At 28.8% G+C, this 21,357-nt stretch overlaps 1 protein-coding gene across 1 annotated transcript in view; it reads left to right on the top strand.

The window, feature by feature from the left end:
• LOC107441037 (nephrin) overlaps positions 1-21,357 on the top strand; it is a 342,812-nt gene that overhangs the window by 20,576 nt on the left and 300,879 nt on the right. The gene's annotated exons all lie outside the window — the stretch shown is intronic.

Genomic DNA, 21,357 nt, shown 5'->3' with positions numbered 1-21,357 from the left:
CACTAATTAATATGGCACTAATATGTTACTTGCTTAAAATTTTTTTTGACTAAATACATTTTTTAATTTTATTTTACTCGATTCAAGCTATAAGCACAACTTTGAAGATTTTACCTCTTCGCGAATTTTGTTAACTGTTTAATTATTTTACTTTTAAGCCTAAACAGCATTTTGCTACACGCCGGTAAGTTTGGTTACTGCTTTCTTTTATTTTATGCTCTTTTTCAACAAAAATTTTTTTTTGCAATGTCGACACATATAAAGAATAATTTTTATCTTAGGATAATTATTCTTTCTTCAGAAATATCACATTAAATTATACCAATGGATGTGTCTTGAAGAAAACTATTGGTTATTCCCATTTATAGTTTTCCTTTATATTATTTTATTTTACTATATATATATATATATATATAAGCAATAGGAAATTCATAATTATCTTATTAATTTTTTTAAGTAAATATCTAATTAAGAAAAGTTATTTATGTTTTAAAATATGAGTATATCATAAAAAACTATTTTTTCTCTGTTCCCAGATTTCTTTTAGCTCTCACGCTTAAATATTTTTTGGTGATTTTATTTTTATTTCAAACAAAAAGAAAATCTCATTGCGAACACATTTTTGCCGTATTATTTTAGGTAGTGCTACGAGAAATATCTCTATGTTTAAAAACCAAAACAGACAAGAAGTGATGAATGGATCTTTGGATTTTAATGGTCTTCCATCATAGATACAGTGACTGGAGAGATTTTTTCCCCTTCTTTATAGTAGAATCTTTAGAGTAGAATTTCAACGAAACTTCTAACTCGTGAGAGCATTTCCTTACATCGGAAACTCAAATGTGTGTACAAGCGAAAACGTATACTTTATTTTGTAAATTAAAGAAAAAAGTTTTAATTTGTGCTTTGTACTATAATCTAAAGATTTTTTTTAAAAGCAAAAAAGAAACTAATGGTCTTAAACAGACAAAAAAATGAATAAATGTTCCGATCTTAATCTAAGATGAATCAAAAAACTTCCTTTTTTCTTCCACCAAAAAAATATTTCAGATAAAAATGCTGGCGTAAATTTTTATTATTGACGTAACATGGCTCACGTTTTTAAGTTTAATGTTTTTCAACCTAGGACTTTGTAATAAAAATATAATGTATTAAGTTGCTTATTTGTACTTCTTGTTCACGCGTGACGAAAAAAAGTAGCTAGTAATTAGTTTTTTAAATCATTTGATTTAGTTTGTTTGTATGCACTTTCAATTTTGAAGTTTCTAAAATATTCATCGATATTTAAATATGCGTAAGCTTTGCCGTATTGCTTTACAATCTTACGATTTTGTAAAACTTCTAAAAATCAATTTAAGAAGGAGATATTTTAGCTAACTTTAATTTCTTTTGTTAATAAATGTGTGGGAATCGTAGTTATCAACCATGTCAACCTTCATCTATGAAAAGGTACCCCGTAATGGAGTCGAGTTAACATGTTTTATATACTAGTGAATTGGAATTGTATTTTTGTAGTGGTAGACGAACTACAGTACTCCCCCACCAGAATTATAACTGTGATAGAATTCGATGAACGGATACCACTAGTTGATTAATTGCTGTTTTGTGAGAAGCCGGGAGAGCTGTATTAAGATCACGGTACTTTTGAGTGTTGATTGTGAGAGCTGTATTAAGTTCAAGATCGTGGTTGCTCCTGTGTTGTCTCTATCGAGCAGTCGAGTGTATACGTTGTGCGTTGTGCTTGACCGAGACTGAGTAGCAACAGCAGGAGGATGTGGATGATGTCGCAGTCACAAGTCAACTGTTCAATGTAACCATCCATCGAAGTAGGCGTGCTCAAATAGAAGTTGAAGCTACTGAGAAGATAGGCTTGTACATATCAAAGTGGGAGTTTCTGTCAAGGTAGGCATGTTCACACCACGTCCGAAGGTCAGCCCTGTAGGGATAGTAGTTATCGACCATGTCAACCTTCATCTATGAAAAGGTACCCAGCCATAGAATCAAGTTAACATGTCTTTATATACTAGTGAATTAGAATTGTATTTTTGTAGTGATAGACACATTACAAATGAAACACATGAGTTCGACACGCCAGAATTTAAGCAGTAATAAAATATTTGTTCAGCTTTTAATGCATGTTTATTCAGAGAAAATTATTTATTGGTTGCTTTTATATTTCAAAATATCGACTTCACTAAAGATTCAGCATATGAGTGGTATACTCCTGTGTTTTATGTACATAAAATCATAAAATATCTTTTGCACTAATAATTTGGCAAAAGTTTACATCACGATATATATGGCTTAGTAATTTCAGTTTTAAAATTTATTCAACATTTTTTTGAAGTTTTCCGTTAAAAAATGAATATTTATTTTAATTTTAAAGCAATAATGTTAACGTATTTTTTAATTTCAATTTAAATAAATTTATAAATGGGAAATGATACTTTTTAGAGCAATAAGTGCACAACAATATATTTTAACCTATATAATCTCAATCCTGAAGGTATGAATGAAATATTTTCTAAAATTATGTAATGCACAATTGTATGATATTGTAAATTTTGAGCAGAATTTAGGATTAAAGTATAAAAAAATTGGGAGTAAACAATATGAAAAATGCTTAGTGTGGTATAGCGGGTGATATTGCGTGATCTTGTACATTTATTTTAAATTAAGTTTTGTGAAGTAGATGAGAGATGTTCATAATATTAAGAATTCATTTTCATTGTAGAGAAAGGAGCTACTCTTTCTCATTTTAAGAGATCATTAATATGGCCACAGTTACAAATTCAGAAAATATACAACAGCAGATCATTAGACAATCGTTTTTAGAGAAAGGAAGAGAGTTCTAACCATTAATTTATATATATTTTGTAATATTTACGACGCTTGAACTGAAGGGCCATGGGACATCCAAAACCCACCCAGTTTTAAAATTCGAATTTTCAAAATTGAAGAGTATGAGCATTTCTAAATCAACCCTTAAGAGCATGGGAAGAGATCCATTATTGGCAAATTATCAAGAAATAATACTGCCAAAAATAAAGCCAACCCTGCGTTCTTAACATGAAATTAAATTAAAACCGTTAGAATTTATTATAACTCTGTAACCGAAGCATTTATGTGGGTTGAAGAAAGCAACTTAAAAAAAAAGATAGATAATGAATAGATTTTAGTATTCGTTTTATGGCGACATAGAATTATGGTTAATTATGCACTTATAATGAAATAAAACAGTTAGCCGTTACATTTATCGTTAAAGAAAAAAATATTTATTTTCTTTTTATAAACTGAAATGGAAATGAAACAGTGTTTTTAATTTAACTGGAATGGGATTAAGAATGTTTTGAATGGAAAGGGTGTTTGAATGGAAAGGGTGTTTGAATGGATTAAGGATGTTTGAATGCATGAATGGATTTGAATGGATGGGATTAAGAATGTTGAAAATTATATATTTAAGAAATAAGAAAAATTTAAAAACTAGGAAATATGTATTGCTCATTGAAGGCATAGTTGTATTACAAAGGGCTACACTCATAATTTCTACACTGCTAAAGTCAACAAAGGTCTTCAATCATGATATATTGCTCAAGGCAGAATTAGTAGTTTCAGTTTTAAAATTTATTCACCATTTTTGAGTAATTTTAAAATACATGAGCAATAATTTTTATTTAATATTTAATTTCAAACGAAATTTATAAATGCGAAAAGTCACTTTTTAGAGAAATATGTATGCATTATTATTTTTAAACTTATATAGTCAGAATTCTAAAGTTATTAATAAAATATTTTCTAAAATTACGTTATGTGTAATCATAAAATATTTTAGATTTTGTGCAATATTTGGAATAAAAATATAAAAAAAAATTGGGATAAAAAGTATAGAAACTGTTTTATAGTAAAATAATTTAATAAAATTTTTTTTTGAAAGAAACAGGCGTACATCTAAACTTTGATCCTTTAATGTTGCTATGTATGCTTTTCAAATTTCTTCCCCTGGCTAAATATCAAGCAATAATAATAATGTTGTGCGTAAATACTTCAAAACATTTTTATCTAAAGTCTCTTGACATTACGCATTGTACCGATGTTCTTTAGATATTGACTGTTTCTTCTGATACTGAAGAAGCAGTTCATGTACGCAGAATACAAAACGAGTTAAACCCATTCCGAATAAATATTTAAGATAGATACGTGATCAAATTTCAAACTAAGTATTTTTTATGTGCGTTATACAGGGCCACTGCATTCTATAAACCTTCCACAAATTACTTTTTGAATATGTAATTTCAGTTTTTTTTTCACATTGTAATATTCTCAAACATCATAAAAGGTAGTTTTACGTAATTAATCGTAGAGACTTATAATATAAAATTTAGGCATAATACATACAGTTTTCTAATGATATTCTATTAGCATATGTATAATACATCTTTCTAACCATTCTCTACACTGTATAAAATTTCAGATCAAATTACGATAAAAAAGTATCGGCATGTAGCGTGCCCGTACTTTTAACCGGAATCTGATAAACAATAATATTTACAGTAATACAGTAAAAAAGCTGAATTACTCTAATAAAATTACTGTAATTTTTTCAGTAATAATTACTGTATTACTTTAAAAAGTACGGTATAATATTATTTATGGTAAAATGGATTCTACGTATGATGAAACGAAGTGTCGGTACCTTATACTGCAATATGATTCGGAATTGTTGCAGCGTATATCATGATAATTACATGTAAACATACACATGATTTTAGAAACATATTTTACCTGTAAATTGAGCAGTATCAAAGGCATCTTTAAAGGTCACAAAATCATTATTTGTCTGCTCAATGGAAAAAACCGGGTTTTAATAAAATACAATTAAATACTTTCATTTATGCTTTTAAAAAGTCTCATAAATGTTGTAGAAATTCTAAAAATACTGTCATGTTAAAAAAAATCGTGATTTTATCTATTTATATAATATTAAACAAAAATTGATTTCTAGAGTAGTCTGTTAGTGATTCATTGTAGTGAAACTCACATTTTACCTATAAATTACTTTAGTCCTTGATGTGTAAAAGGCTATTGAAAACTGCAGTGGGATTAGGAACCATTTATGAATAATGCATTAAAATTTTGTGTCCAATGCACTAATTTTGGTTAAAAAGTAACTTTTAAACGATAGCTTCGTTTGTATAGGTTCCATAATAATATTTTGTACCCTATGATTAATTAAAGATTATTAAATGTTATGCGTAATAAAATCTGCATAGTAATTTGAAGGCTTAATGCGATATTTTTTTTAAAAATTAAAATTATTTTTTCTTTTAAACTCCATATCCCTAAATGTGCCTTTTTTATATTTATAAAGTTAAATGTTTTACATTTGTTTATATCACAATGGCCCTTAACTAAGCTATATGCTTCAACATTTTTTGTATACTTATAAAGACCTTTGTTAAGACCTAAAGACTCGAAGGAAATATTTTCTTTCATTCCTTGGTTTAGCAATGTTTTTCTTTTTTACATAATTTGCAAATATAAATAATAATCTACGTTTTGACTGTTTCGAAGCTGTGTTTTCGCTAACTGGAAATATCCTAACATTCAGGTTATAAATAGCACTTTTCAAGCGGACATATTGTCCGTTTCTGGTAGATAAATGTTAATAAAACTTGTACCTAGGGAATAGCAATAATTTTTAAAATTTTAATATCAATTGGCAGATGGAGTTTTCCATGTACGAGTAAGCATTTTTGTGCTATTTGTAGTTAGAAGTAGTTTATATAGCTAGTACATTACAAAAAATTCCGGATCAAATTACGGTATAAAGTACCGGCACTTTGGGGGCGTCATCCGTATACTCCATTGTATTGTAAAATCTGTTTTTACCGTAAATATTATACCGTAATTAATTAGAGCGATTTAGTTACTTTATGGTTAATATTACAGAAAAAAAAATTTTGTTTATAAATTTTTTTTTGTTCCGTAACAAATGGGTAAAAATGGATTTTACAATAAAAAGTAAAGACTGAGTGCCGGTACTTTTTCAACCATCATATTATTCGAAATGTTTTACAAAGTAATACTGTCTTGAAATTTCTTTTCATCATGCTACTGCAGAACAAAGAACATAAAAAGATAATTTACTATATTTGAAAAAATGGAGTTAAAGGTCTTTCAAAAAGGATAAAAAGAGAGCTTTTGAAATTAACTTAATTTAAAAGTAATAGTTGATGTAATGTAATTGAAATGAATGGAATACAACTATTGAATTAGTTATATCACGTTTTGAAAATGCGTGTGATGAAAACTGCAGGCTCATTGGACTTATGCCACAATTAAATAAGATTTTGTTTCTCTAATTTATATTTTTCGTACAGATGCCATACTCTTTTCACCTGCTGTTCAAAATATTATCTAATTTTATATTGCATATTTCTTTTTCTAATGTTAGATTGTACATACCACGTTTCCTTGACATCAATTAACCTGAATGAACTCTTTTCTTGTCTGAAAAGGGTAACCATTACTATACTATCCTTTACTCTAAATTAGCAATCATAACTTCACTAAATCCCTTTTTTGGGCGAATCAACAGTTCTGAAGTAAAACTCATGTTCACCTTTAAATATCAATAAATCAATATATTTAATGAATGATCATTTACATCATGAATACGCTACTTTTAAGGGTTATTTAACGCTTTTGACACGAACTATTCTTTAGCTGCGTCTCTCTTCCGTCTCTCTCTCTCTCTGTATGTATGTATATATATATGTATATATATATNTATATATTAGTTACTTTTTGGTGCGAATATAACTAACTGAAAATTTAAGCTTTGATAAAATGAAATTATTTTCGTGCGAAAAAATTAATTCAGTTAATTTTTTGGTAATCATTTAAAACTAAAATAAATTTCTAATGTTTTTCAGTGGTTTCCAAGGGTAGAAACCAGACAAATCCCTTAAATTTGTGAACGAAATCCCTCGTTACCCTAAAATCTCGTTAAATTTATCAAATGACGCTTTTTGACTACAACGCCTCTAATGAATACTTTACTTACCTTCTCTGATCATTAATTTTATGTAATTACGCAAATGCATATAATCTTACCTAAATGGGCAGAGATTCTTTCTCTATTGCCCCAAAGTACTAAGGTTAACGATTTCGACAAATGAATATCTAAATTAAGTTGACAAGATAAAGCACTTACCAGGTTGGAGTTATTCCACGAAAATATTTCAACAGAAGTAGTTAAACCAACTGTTCTCGAACTCTTAACCTTCTCGTGGTCCATTCAATATTATATGAACTATGAATAGAAATTATTTTAAGTGTGCCTTTAGGAACGAGAGGAAGAGGTTAATTGTGTGCAGTAACAATTAAATAAATGTGAATCATATTGCTTAATATTCAATGATGAGGGATATTTGTGTAAGGTAAAGAGATGAACTAAATGCAGATATGGACTAAATGCAAGAAACTGGTATTTTATAATGAAAAGATTTTTGTTTCGTACAAATTTTTCAGTTTTATAAAATTGGAAAATGATTATAAAACGTATCTATATGGTTTAAATCGTTTATCCAGATAAATTAATGTTTAAGAAGGAAAATCACTATTATTATTTCACAAAGAGTGTTAGAATGATCTAAAAAATAAAAATATTAATTTCCTTCATTCTTTTGCAATATTTGAAAGCAATGTAAACATTTAACTGAAATAAGAGTAAAAGAGTAGAAGAAGTACAACGAAGAGTAAAGAGTAGAAGAAGTATCGGTATTAAATCATCATTATTATCGGATAATTATCATATATTATTATATAAAATATTTTTTTTAATGGCGAGTGCTTGGAACTATTATCCATTGGCCACAGAAAGTGCCAGAACTGCTAACTCTCTTTTCGTTACCCAGTGGGCACCTGTGGCGAAGCCACGGCGGTGGAGCAGCATCGCCCACGTCACACTACCACAATCCGTTTATAGGGCGGGTCAAATTCACACATTTACACACAAAGGAGACAGGACATGGAACACAGATAGAGAGAAAGAAACATCCATGCCTTGCCCGGGATTCGAATCCAGAACCTTTCTAATGCATGGACAGTTCCCTGCCCCCTACACAGGCCGGTCGGCTTATATAGAATATATGATCGTTGTTTTAATATTATTATAATATATTATCCAATCATAATTACAATCATTATCATAGTATTATCATATCATACTTATCATCAGCATTGTCATATATTATAATTTATCAACATTAATCCTTGAAGTAAGCTGCAGGATAACTCCATTAATTTTTATTTGATTTTCCAAGTTTAATGACTTAAAAAGCATTTATTTAAACTCTTTCACACATGGTGAAAAAAATATGGACAAACCACAATACTTGTACTATAAAAGCGTTTTCTTTTGTACATACATTAAAAATAAATAAAAACATAATTCTGATAATTGAACCAATATGTCCAGTATTTAAGTCAGTATTTGGAAATTTTTCCACTTGTTATGGTTATGATTTACTAGAAATTCTGGTTTTCAAAATTACAGTTCTTATTACCACACAGTTAAAAAAATACAAAATTGAAAAAGCAAATTGAACTGAAAAGATAACTTTACAAAGCTACCTATGTGTTCTTCAGAATTATAATTTGTTTGCTATTTATTTAGTGGTTCAATCTTTCTATGTCTTTGCATTTTGCGAAATTGAATTTTTATAAATTTTATAAACCGTTCTCTGATTTATTTAAATTGGTAGTTTATTTAAAAGGTTGATGGAAATTAGATGACGGTCAATTATTTATTTTCCTAATATATTTCTGAACTTTAACAGAGGGAATATGAAATATAACGAATTTGATGTGCTTCGAAGATACTAAACTCCGATAAGTAAAGAATTCTTTATTTTAAATGAGTTTCTACGCTATTTTTAAGGATAATGTTATCACTTGGTCTTCGTTCAAATAATAAAACTTGTTATCTTTTAACTGAATGTAAGGCATTTATAATAAATTTACATTGCTTCGAACAAGATTAAAACAAACCAAAAAGCCATTTTTATTTTATCGAGTTGGATCATGTTCACCTATATATGATTTGGCCAATGTATGCTTTTTAAAGTTTATGCTATTATCTTTTCTTATAAAAAGGATCCAATTTACAAATTAACTAAACGTCTTGGATTGGTAAAATAACAGGTTAGATAAATAATAGTTTTGTTCACTAAATTAGTGTGCAGTTTCCAAGATTTTCTCTGAGATGGTTTCTTAGTTAGACTGCGAGATAGTTTCAGAGATATCCAAAATTAAGGCCAAACAAGAAAATTTTTCCATGTCTTACTATCCTTGTCTTACTTACTTTTCCATGTCTTCCAGTTGATGCAAAGCCCCTTATTATATATTTTTTAAATGAACAATGCAGTAAAATGCTGCATTGACTCTAATTAGGAGCACTTAATATGATGATATTTCCGAATAATCCCTATCTAAGACTAAAAGAATTGTTCTGAAATACTTTATTAGAACAATGCTTCTTTCCTAGAAAATCTATTTATGCTAGTTAGGTTGCTAATACAACTTAAATGCAACATAGTTTATTAATGGAGTCTGTCCACATCTAGTCTTATTTCTTCCAATCTTTGAATATTGATGTGTGCTCTTACTTTACTTTCTGGTATACATTGCATAATACAATAATGTTTTGATGAACGTGATAGAATAGTGAGTTTCAAAAACAACAAATTTGAGATTACCTGTCCTTCAATCTAAATCGTAATCTTGTGGTACTCGTATACACCATATTATCTACTGATCGTCATTTCCTCTTTTGCACCGATTGTTACTTACAAAGTGAAAGTTTGAAACGCTCTCAACCTGGGTAAAAGTAGCTGTACTGAACTGATTTCTTAGCAGTTGACTTGTGGGTGGGAAAACCAATAGTTCACGTCTATTTAGTTGAGAATAAAAATTATATAGTAATAATATGAACTAACATTGTTCAGCTATATTAGAATTAAACTAGCTTTTAGAGATTTCAAATAAAAATGGGATACCTGCAAGTGACGTAGAGTGGGTATCTCGATCCTGATTTGTTGTTGAAACGTGCTACTTGTGAACGTTAGCAACTGTTTTTACCATTCTGCATCGAGTAAGCCAATCCAACCAAGCATCAATTCTCTTACACAACTACTTCAATTCTTTCATTATATATTTTTTATTTAGCACAAAGACAGACATGAAACCATGCAGAACTCCTGTTCTTCTTGTCTAATCAACTAAAAAGAGGATCTGCATGTTGTATTTCATGCCCGTATTTTCTCATCTTAGTCAGTTTAGATAAGTATATTACTGGTAAAGGATTGTTCGATAATGTCAGGATTGACTAATAGCTTAAGAATGATTTTTCTAACAATTTCGTCATATCTCAGAATTTATTACAACATTTTCTACTGTCAATTTTTTTTTTCATACGCTGGCTTTTTAAATGTTTTTCGTTAGGAATCTGAACTACTTTACTGCATGTCCCAAAAATGACCAAAATGAATTAGGGTACAAATATGTGACTTACTAAGTCTGCTTATGAAACAAAAAAACATTTACGCCAGATATAAAAATCAGTTAGAAAGTTCCTTAACAGATGGCGTTGCTGATTTCTAAAATTCATAAAAACTATAAAACCTTTGTTTACGTTTTATATTGCATTTCAGAGTATTTCAACTGGGAAAACTTAACGGGAATTTTACTCAAACTTAGTCATGGCGAGCTACCGTTTTTTTTCTTTTTATTTTATAATTGTCGGTCATGTATCGGTTGTCCTTACATGCATCCAAAATTAGATTGGAATAATGATAAGCGTTAACAAATTGTGAGTAATGTAATATGCTTTTTGCAAAGTGCTTGATGAATAGAATTTACGATTTAAGTTTAACTGGCTTGATGAAATAATGATATAACGGCCACCCAATTTTTTTTTAAATTTTCATAAATATAAATATGCTTTTAAATCAAAAAATGTTTCTCAACTTTATATAAATTCAACCGTACGGAGTTGTTAGTAATTGAGACTTAGGTTTTTAAGTTTGGGAAAATGGCATCCTAGAGGAGTGAAAGAAAGTATGTCGTAACATAAAAAAGGGCGTTTTCTTTACTTTTTTCAAGCTATATTTCGTAATTCTATTAAAATTGCAATTATTGCAATGCAGATCTTTCGGGAGAATAAATTATTCTCATATTTTAAACTTTTTTTTGCGTCAACTAGCTAGTATTTTATCATGCTTCTGCGGTTGATGGGGGAAAAAATGTTACAATTTTATATTTTTTATGTAATTAGCTTTAATAATAATAATTTTACAATGAACAAACTTTAAAACTTCAAAAAAAAAACATTTTGAATTTTTCCTTGTGTTTACGCTTTTCAAAAGCTTTAGCAAAATAAATTCACATTCGAAGGTTTAACTGCCAAGTATATTTCATTGTAAATTCAACAAATACATTCCTTTACTAAACTCCTCACGCTACATCATCCATCTTACCTAGTTCGTATTCTGAAACAAAAAATACCATTAAAACGGAGGTTGTGCGATTAGTGCCGTAGGTTAACCCAAACACATCACTTTGCCGTCAACAAAGTCTTTGCAGATGTTTCCCATGAGCCTCGTAACAAACAGTCCATTGTGCGTTTTATTACTACTATCGACGCCTGGCTCCAAGACTGAAAGCAGCCATTAACCTTCAGCACTAACACAATAAAAGATCACTCTTATTTAATCCTTTTTCATGAAGACAGGATAAGAACCTTAAAATTATTATTACAGTTGTTCATAATGTAGATACTTTACTTAATAACACTGATTAATTTTTTGTTTTGCTTCAACTCGTTTTAAATTGAGTTTTTGACTCCCAGCGGGAAGAAGAAATTAGATTTTCGGGATAACTATGATTTTAGAATTAAAATAGTATGATGGTAAACGGGGCTTTCTCCCCACTTTTTCTCAGTCTTCCTGTCACGCTCAACAAAATAAAATAATCATTTTAAGTAAATAGTAGTTTACTTGCTTCTAACTGTTTCAGACAATGAGATGTTCTGTGCAAAACAGATTTTAATTCCGGGGTTAATGAAATCATTGACACGGTACAATTGAGCCTCAATTAAATGTTAACATTCTTGTCTCCTTACGGCAAAATGTAAGAAATATTTCTATTTATTATTTCTGAAAGGATAAAATCTATGGTAAAACTATTTGTTGAACATACGAATCACTGCTCTAAAATAATTTGTAGGCCAAAAATGTCTTAATATACCTTATTTCAGTGTTACGAAAAAACTAAAGTTACGAAAAAAAAATTTTTTTGTGATGATAACTCTAAAAACAGAACGGTTTTGGAATGTTTTTACATTTCCCCCCCCCCTTCTTTTTAGTGTTTGCGATTTAACAAAATAAAGCTTATCCATCATTTTCTGATATAACAATATTTTGGTGAATCGTACTAAAGTTGAAAAATAATATTAACAACTTTTCTGAAGCAAATTTTTTCAACGTTATCTCTTTAAAAAGGCAAATATTTTGAAGTTAGCGGGAGAGAATATGTTTGAACGCCAAAATAGAAAAGTAAAATCAGAATTTTTGCCCATTTAAAAAACAACGCAACCTGTTTCTTTTACGTTGTACATACATTCATTTATTTTCTATAACACGAATAAATAGGAAACAATAAAAAAAGGAATCAATAATTCATCTTCCTTTTTCAGAAAAATAGTATGCTAAGTAAATAGTCAGCTGTTTTGCACTGAGTAATTATAAAGTATACGAATTTTTGTTGTTAAATTTCTTAACAAGTTTAATTATGAACATTTCTAAACTTTCTTTTATTAAAAACTAGATAGTAATTTAAGAACAAGTGTTTAATTTAACGAAAACCTAAATTAAAATAATAAAGAAGTAACTGGTATATTATTGCAAAAATGATCATCGTGGAAGAGTAAGGAATAAAATTTTGAAATATAAAAAAAAATTATTAAATTGTTGGTAAAATAGTTGTGTGAAACAAGTGCTGCTAGGCAAGTAAGAAAATTTAAAACATGTTGAGAAATTTTAAGATGTTTAAAAGTGTTTGCATGTATTCGGAAAAATTTATTCTCTTTGTTGGAAAATGGAGTATCAAAACACAATCTCGCATAATCATCGTTGATCTCACAATTTTATTGGATTTAACGACACAATTTATATAACTTTTATCTTCATTTAAGTTTTAATTGCTTCATAATTTTAAAATATATATTGAAAAAAATGATAAATATATTATTCCAAATCGATGCTTACATCTGTATAAAACTGAAATTGTATCAATAATTCAATGTTCCTATACTAAAGATAAAATTAAAAAAGGTATATGTTTTCCTACATTTTTTCAGAAACATGTTTTCAAAAAACTCAGCATTCGTTGAATATAATATTTTATTCAAATCTCTTTGCTGATTAACCAATAAATTTTCAGATGATTTAAAAAGAAACATCGTATTTTATAGTTAAAAAAAAGTTGAGCATTCGGCTATCAGCGTATGGCTATCATACGTATGGGCGTAAATATGAATGAAGTCTTTTACTACGAGGGAGTAAATCACGTTTTATGTAAGCTACCCACATTTAAATAACGGTTATAAAACATTATTGCTCCATAACGGTTAAAAAACATTGGAGCCATGGTGGCTATGGGGATAGTGTGCTTACCTTCCAATGAGCTAAACCGGGTTCTGACCCCGGCTCGCACCGACCACAATGCTGACGCCAAATATCCTCAGTGGTAGACGGGTCATGAGTTAGAGTCACCTTCTCACCAGGTTAACCATGAGATGTTTTCATGGTCTTTCTCTCCGTGTAACGTAAATGTGGGTTAGTTCCTAAAAAAAGTCCTCTCTTGAAGGCAAATTTCTCCCAATTCTTGATTTAGGAGTTCCCTTGGTTTTGGGATTGGGTTCAAAATTACAAGGCTGCGGAGTTGAACATTAGTAGACATAAATCCAAAAAAATGGATCAGCTGTTCAGTAACGGCTCAAAAATAAAATATAGACTTGTTTCACATTGTTTGAATTTTTGGCATATATTCAATTTTGGCAATGGTAGTATAATTTCCTCCCGAGTTACGACGGCTTATCTTGAAAAACTGGAATCGTATTTTACTCATTTGACTGAGGATTCCCTTGTTAACGACATTAATTCTTCCCCAATTCTCCATAATGCATGGAAATGCATTTTATCCTAATTTGCCTATCAGCCACTGTTTTTTTTTTATATATATTTATTTAAAAATCTTTTTTCTTTTTTTGGCTTCTGTGGTTTTTCTAGTTCTTGTTTCTTACCTTTATTTTTTTTATTTTTCATTGGCAGCTTTACGTTTCTTTCAAATCAGTTTTGTTTCGTTACATTCATGTCTTCCAAATCTTGAAAATGGGCGCCTATTGCCGCTGCGCTTGAGACGTGTGGAGTGTCATTTCATTTTGTATATTTCTGAAGCTTCTGAAGTTTTCTATCAGATTTTAAATTGTAAGTTTTTGCAGTAATTACAGAGCTGAAATAAAAAAAAATACATATCAGTTACGAAACTGTATCTGCATTGGTGTTGACATAACATATAAGTTTTTCTAACACTCCTGAAATTTAGGTTTTTTTAAAAAATTTCCTGAATTTTTTTTTAACTATGATTAAAATAACAGGAAGAAATCAGGTTTGTCTCTTTTACTGGAAAGTTATCGTCTAATGAAATGGGCAAGAAAATTGCTATAAATGAGAACATTTACTACCAAACTATTAACAACTACGAAAATAAGCTATTTATCGATGTTTGTAAAATGAAATGATTTAAGAATAAAATACTGTATATATTTATCCCTTTATCTTTTCTTCTCCTACCATTATTTCTTATTTTTCCTGGATTTACTCTAACAATCATAATCCTTTTTTCTTTATAAGATTTGATATTTTATTTCTGGAAAAATATTTACGATCCATTTTAAATGTTATTTTTATTCTCCAAAAGTACTAATACTTTATTATAAAAATAAAAATGTGTTTTAAAACTATTTATTTAAAATAAAAGGAAGTTTAACAAAAAAAAGTTCATTAACTTTATTTCACATAGTTATGCATTTCTACTTTGACATATTGCATATGTTTTAATGTTTGAGAAATCTTTTAAATACGCAATAATTTTTACTTAAAATAAACTGCCGAAAGAGTAATGTAAAAATGTAAAATTGCGTGATCAAGGCAAGTCATTAACATGAGAAAAATTAACACACGAAAACTTTCCCTATTTAAATACTTCTATATAACTTTTTTCGTCGCTCAATGAAACTCCTTATAAACTTTTGTTGCGTTTTTAAAGTAAGTAAGAAAAGGTTATGATGAAAAATATTTTTACTAACACTTAAGACAAACTATTTTTACGACAAATTGTCTAAAAATCTTTGTGACTCATTTTATCATTTCAAACGTTGCATAACTGCACGTACGTATTTTGAATTTTTGCATTAACAAATTATGTATGACATGCTTTGAAAAAATGTAGAAAAGTGTTAAAAGAATAAATCTAAAAGCGCATTCGAAAAGAGTGAGACAGGGTATTTAAATGACTGATGTAAAATGAATGCAGATATAATAAGTCTTGTTAGTACAGAGGTTTAATTGAAATTTTGATACTAAAAACAAAACTGGATATTTAAATTAGATATTTTCACTTTTTAAACAGATTGAACATTTTCTAATCAACTTTTGCCATAGATATATTGAAAAATTAAGACATATTTCTTATTTTATGACTAAAAGATATGAAATTCTTCAGTTTTTATGATCTTATCTGCTTCTTTTAAATATCTTAAAATTTATTCCGAATTCAACAAACCTGAACTTAAATAACAGTAAATACTGCTAACTCCAACATATACACTAGTCCCAGCAATTTTTGACGGACATTGTTAGAAATTTCACTGAAAAAAATGATTAAGTAGCAATTTATTTAATAGTTATTTATCGAATTCAAACAAAACAGTCAAATAACCGTAAATAAGATGGTATTCAAACCGTTAACTGTGAGAAAAGCCGTTTATTAACTGTTTTCACTTAATACGGTAATCGCACTAATTACACCAACCTGCTGAAGCCATTCCCTGCTGATGGGTACATATTATGGTTGAGAGGACTAATCTGTCAATCTCATCACCAGCAGAACGGGGATTTGAGTCCCAGCATTGACACCATAATATTTCCTACATTCCTTTCAGCTCATTAAGAGCTTCCTTTATTCACCAGTTTTTGACACTGCGTTGTTAGAATGCGATACCCTCATTTATACATAGAGTGCAGCACTAAAAAGCTGTTAAACTATCTATCCAATGTTCCGTTTAACTTCTTTTCACGGTTTTGAAACTATGCTTGTTGTAAATGGTTAAAAAACCGTATATTTTTGCATTCATGATTTCTTAACAATATTAGTTGTAATCTGTTTCAAAATCGCAAAGGTAAAAAATGTTCCTTACCGTAAACTTTACCGTTGCTTGGATGGACAAACTACATCCAGTCATTATATCATTTTTAGAATGAAAATTCTAACAGTGTATCTTAGAGAATTTATCAAATTCAAGCTCAAGATCTTTTAAGACTTGACCGAATGCACTTTCAAATATTCCTCTGCCAAAATTTTTTCTTTCAACTTGTTTAATGAGATAGAGAGCATTATATTTCCTTTTTACCAACATGTAAAAAATGAGCTCAAAAAACTGTATCCCGTTTTTTTTTAAATAATGTTTTTTTCATGATCTTTGTTTAGATAATTATATTATTTACTTAAAATATTTATGTAATGGAAGTCACACACAAAATATTATAATATCTATTATCATCAACTTAATTAGATGCACTGTATAGAAAAATTGGTTAACTTGTGCTGTCGTGCACTTCAAGAAAATTTAACAGTCAGAAGTGCCGGTATGTTGGATGCGGGAATTTTTTTCCGTGGAATTCGCTTTTAGCGCAACATGTTACGAAAGCAAAATCCGATATGTCATATTTTTTAAAAGTAATAATTACCGTAAAATCACTTAACCACTCTATTTAAATCTTTAAACCTATATTATCTTAAAAATATGATAGAACATTTAACGATAAAAATGGATTTTATTCACCCAAAGTGCCGACCGTTTATGGCTTAATTTGATCCAGAATTTCTTGCATTGTATGATGCAAACAAAAACCAATGAATCCATCTAGTGACATTCACATTTCGCTAATTTAAAGCGTTGATACATTATTCAATTATGATCTAAATTAACGCATGCTCGTCGTACATTTTAAAAAATTCCGAATTAAATTAAGGAAAAAGTAGCGGCACTTAAGTTACCTGTAATTTTTTCAGTAAAATCCATTTTTATCGGAACATGTTGTAGAAACAAGGCTGATCTACTGTAATATTAAAAGTAATAATTACCGTAAAATGACTGAATCACTCTAATCAAGTAAATATTATTGCAAAATCCATTGTTTAAAATTTACAAAAAATAAAAAAGTATTTTACTGTAAAATTAATTTTATACAGCAAAACCCTTATGCATATTTATACCGTAATTCGACCCGGAATTTTTTACAGACACAAACAGAAGCAAACCCAAAGAGCAAATCGGTCTATTTACCTTCATATAGCGCTAAGTTAAAGCATTGATGCATTATTTAATTGTGAACTAATTTAGAAAGTATCACCAGAAAAATAATCTGGGTTTACTCTATCATTGTCATTTTATTACATTTCCGTACTCGCAACATTCTAAGACATTCACACCAAGTCACGGAGTTTAGCAGTCATCTCCAAGCCGCACTTTTCCAAACTTCATGATATTACTAAAGCCTCATACTTTCCTTTGCGGCACGCGAAATTGTCCCGAAACAAAACCTGTCACAATAAATTCTTGTCTGCCTCTCTGGCTGCTTGGCATTAATTAGCTCGAACTCCTTCAAAACTCTCGCTTGAGGTTCGAAAAAGGAATCGATTTACGCCAAACCAGAGCTAGAAATCCTTACCAAACTCTCTCCACTTTCTCGAACTCACGCACACACGGAAATCCTTTTATTTTCATTCCTTTTCTGTACCTGCCTTTCGTTGAAGGGCATTCATTAGCGATTTCTGATTAAGTGCCTTCTTCCCAATGACCGAGTAACACACCCTTCGTATTAATTCTTACGACTCATTACGGAATTAATCAGTGGGTTAGTACGATAGTCTGGAAGTTGGCGCTAATTCCTGGTCCAGGATTAGAGAACCGAAAAAGAAACGAAGGACGTAGGTGACAAATGAGGCATGTTATTATAGCAAAAACAATTCGGTTGAATTGCTTTATTGATGAAGCCGAAAAGACTGATATGATAGTCTTTTTTTCAAATTGCCATTTTAAGTACATGTGTAAATTTTCATCCGTGCAAAAAAATGAGGTAAACAGTAAGCACTATTTATTGTAGCTAAAATATTTTTAAAGTTAACTCTTTTTACTTTTCAAATTTTTTGGGGGGATGGTTAATGAAAGTAATTAATGAAAATGTAGTAAATGGAAAAAGCTTAAAATATCTTATTCGCTGAATTGCTATAATACTTTACCGTTATTGCGCAAATTTCGGTCACTTTTCATATTAGGATTTACAAAATTGAGTTCGGCGTGAAGAAGTTCAATTCATTCTTAGGGATTAAAAAGCATTTCAAAATGATTTAATTTTAGAAATTCTTGATTTTTTTGTTCTTTTTTTCTTCATATTTACCCTTTGACGATTCTGCATAAAACATTTTCTTTTTTGAAATGAAAACTAGAAATCATATTCTAAGGTTTTTAATACGAAGTGTACTTATTCCAGATTGTTTAAAAAATGGTGTTTGGTGATTTGCCTTGAACTTTACCTACGAACTTCACTTACCTTGAAACCTTGCTTTGCTCTGAACAATCTTGATAAAAGAAATTTCAGATATTGATAACACTTTTGTATCACTAATTCATTCAGATTATTACGAATATTTATCATTTGCTTTTTTCTTCAAAATTTACAAAAAAAAATTATTTTATGGCATATTTAGTATACTGAAATATTATTTGATGTGCATAATAATTTCATGCCCACTAAAGGATTTAAAAAAGTAGTAAGATTTATTATAATACTTTATATATCAATGAATGAGGGAAATAAAGGGATTTACTGAAATTTATCCAAGGGTACTTAGTTTACACTAAAGTATTCCTTAGTATTGTTTCCAGGTAAACACTTTATAAGTTTTTGGTATCATCCTCAGATGATAGAGCATACTGAGAAACACCTTATTTATTTTGTAATTTTTTTAAGCTCTGGATATAGCAACTTGAAATGAGGCTTGCTATAATGCTCCATCTAGAGCTTCAACTATATATTACTTGTACGCATGTCCTACTATATATTGTTCAATTTGTAATAATATTCACTGTAATAGATTCTTTGCATCATACTTTATTAAAAAGCAAAGAATTGATATTTCAGAACATTTGCTTTAAAAACATTTTATTCATCACTTGAAACAGTTAAATGAATTTAAACAGTTACTTAATGAAAAAAATAATGTTCAATTTAAACTTATCTAATGTTTAAAGTTATTTAAAACATTTAGAATTAATGAGACAGCTTAAAACAAATATTATTTACATATTTCAGTTCTTACACCATTTCAATTTCTTAATAAAAGTTTTATATTTTTAAAACAATACTCAAAGATTAATTTTTGGAGCGTATTACAACATACACGCTCGTAGTATTTAAGCATCATTACGAACGTACCAAACACTGCATTATTGATGGTGCGATTGAATCATTCATAAACAGCTACGATGCTTCAAAATACGAAAGTAAATTTAAATAATGTGAGTTTAGAATAAATTGACAATCATATATTTGTATCTAAATATGCAATTTTAACAACATATATAATTTATTCATGAAGTTGAGTATCTGTTGAGAGTGTAATATATCTTTTATGCATTATTTAAGATTTTTAGATCAAATTGAAGTGTATTATAACAAAATTTGAAAGACGTATATTGCAAATAGACGTCATTCTTTTAAAGAAATGTAATTTATTGAAATTAGTTTTCCCCTTATTTACACTTTTAATTTATTCTTGGTATATTTTGAAAAATTTTTCTGCGTTTTTTAGATTGATCCCTGGTTGTTTAGTTTTATTTTCTAAGTATGCTGTTTGAATATTTCAGAGCTAAATTTGGTAATATTTGTTTTAACCGCAATGCTTATAAATTGGAATATTTCTTTATGTCGTCTTAGACGTAAATGCAAACTTTAATCATTATGTTTTTGAGAAAATATGTTGTTTACAAAATGTGATTTTTGAATGCTTTGTTATATAAATTTATGAATATAAAAAGCACACTTATTTTATTACAAGGAAATATGTTTCCAACCCACATACTTTATTTTAGATGCATTTATTTTTTACCTCCGCTTAAAAAAATATTTGTTAGATGTTTGCCTTAACAAAATGGAATTTGTTTTTATCTTTTTGAAAGAAGTTGTCAAACCAATTATATAATCTATTTTAAATTTTTATATTCCAATTATTTTCTTTATGAAAAATATATTTAAGATGTTAATTATAAATTTGTTTCAAAAATACAATTATAAAATCTTTCTTTATATATAAAATCAGTTGTTTTGCTTTGTTAGTTAGATTAGTTAAAGGAAATTTGATCATTAGTTTTAACTTACTTCTTACTGCAAATGATAATGTCGAGTTTTTCAATGCTTTATTACTAAAGGAAAATATTATATTTTCTTCTGGGAAAGTGGAAATATGGAATTTAAAGAAAAAATATGACATGACACACCACGTTCTATTTCAAGATTATGTCGAATAAATAAATTATAAATTCTTCAAACTTAGTTTTTATTTTTACTTATATAAATGCAAAATTTTAGGTAAATTTAACTTATAAATACCAAATAACTGCATCTAACTCAGCACGGTGAGTAAGTAACAGTAAGTTGGTAACAAAACCGAATTGTTTTATATTCTCGGTTATTTAACCGTTCCAGTTGTAAACGGATTTAAATCTGTAAAGATTAAAATTATTCCTAACCATAAACTTTATCGTTAATCATATGGACAGACTCCTGCATGTCAGTTTTTCAGAAAGAAAATTTTAACAGTGTAAAATAATCTACGATAAAAGTGACAATGGTATATATTTAAAGTATAAATAATCAAATTTAACAGTTCAAAATAACAACGAAATAAACGTAGTACCCATGTTTTCGACTAACTCTATATGCTGCAATAAGC

Source organism: Parasteatoda tepidariorum, chromosome 5 (genome assembly GCF_043381705.1).
Source record: "Parasteatoda tepidariorum isolate YZ-2023 chromosome 5, CAS_Ptep_4.0, whole genome shotgun sequence".
Classification (NCBI taxonomy): domain Eukaryota; kingdom Metazoa; phylum Arthropoda; class Arachnida; order Araneae; family Theridiidae; genus Parasteatoda; species Parasteatoda tepidariorum.
This window is presented reverse-complemented; position numbering and strand designations above follow the sequence as displayed.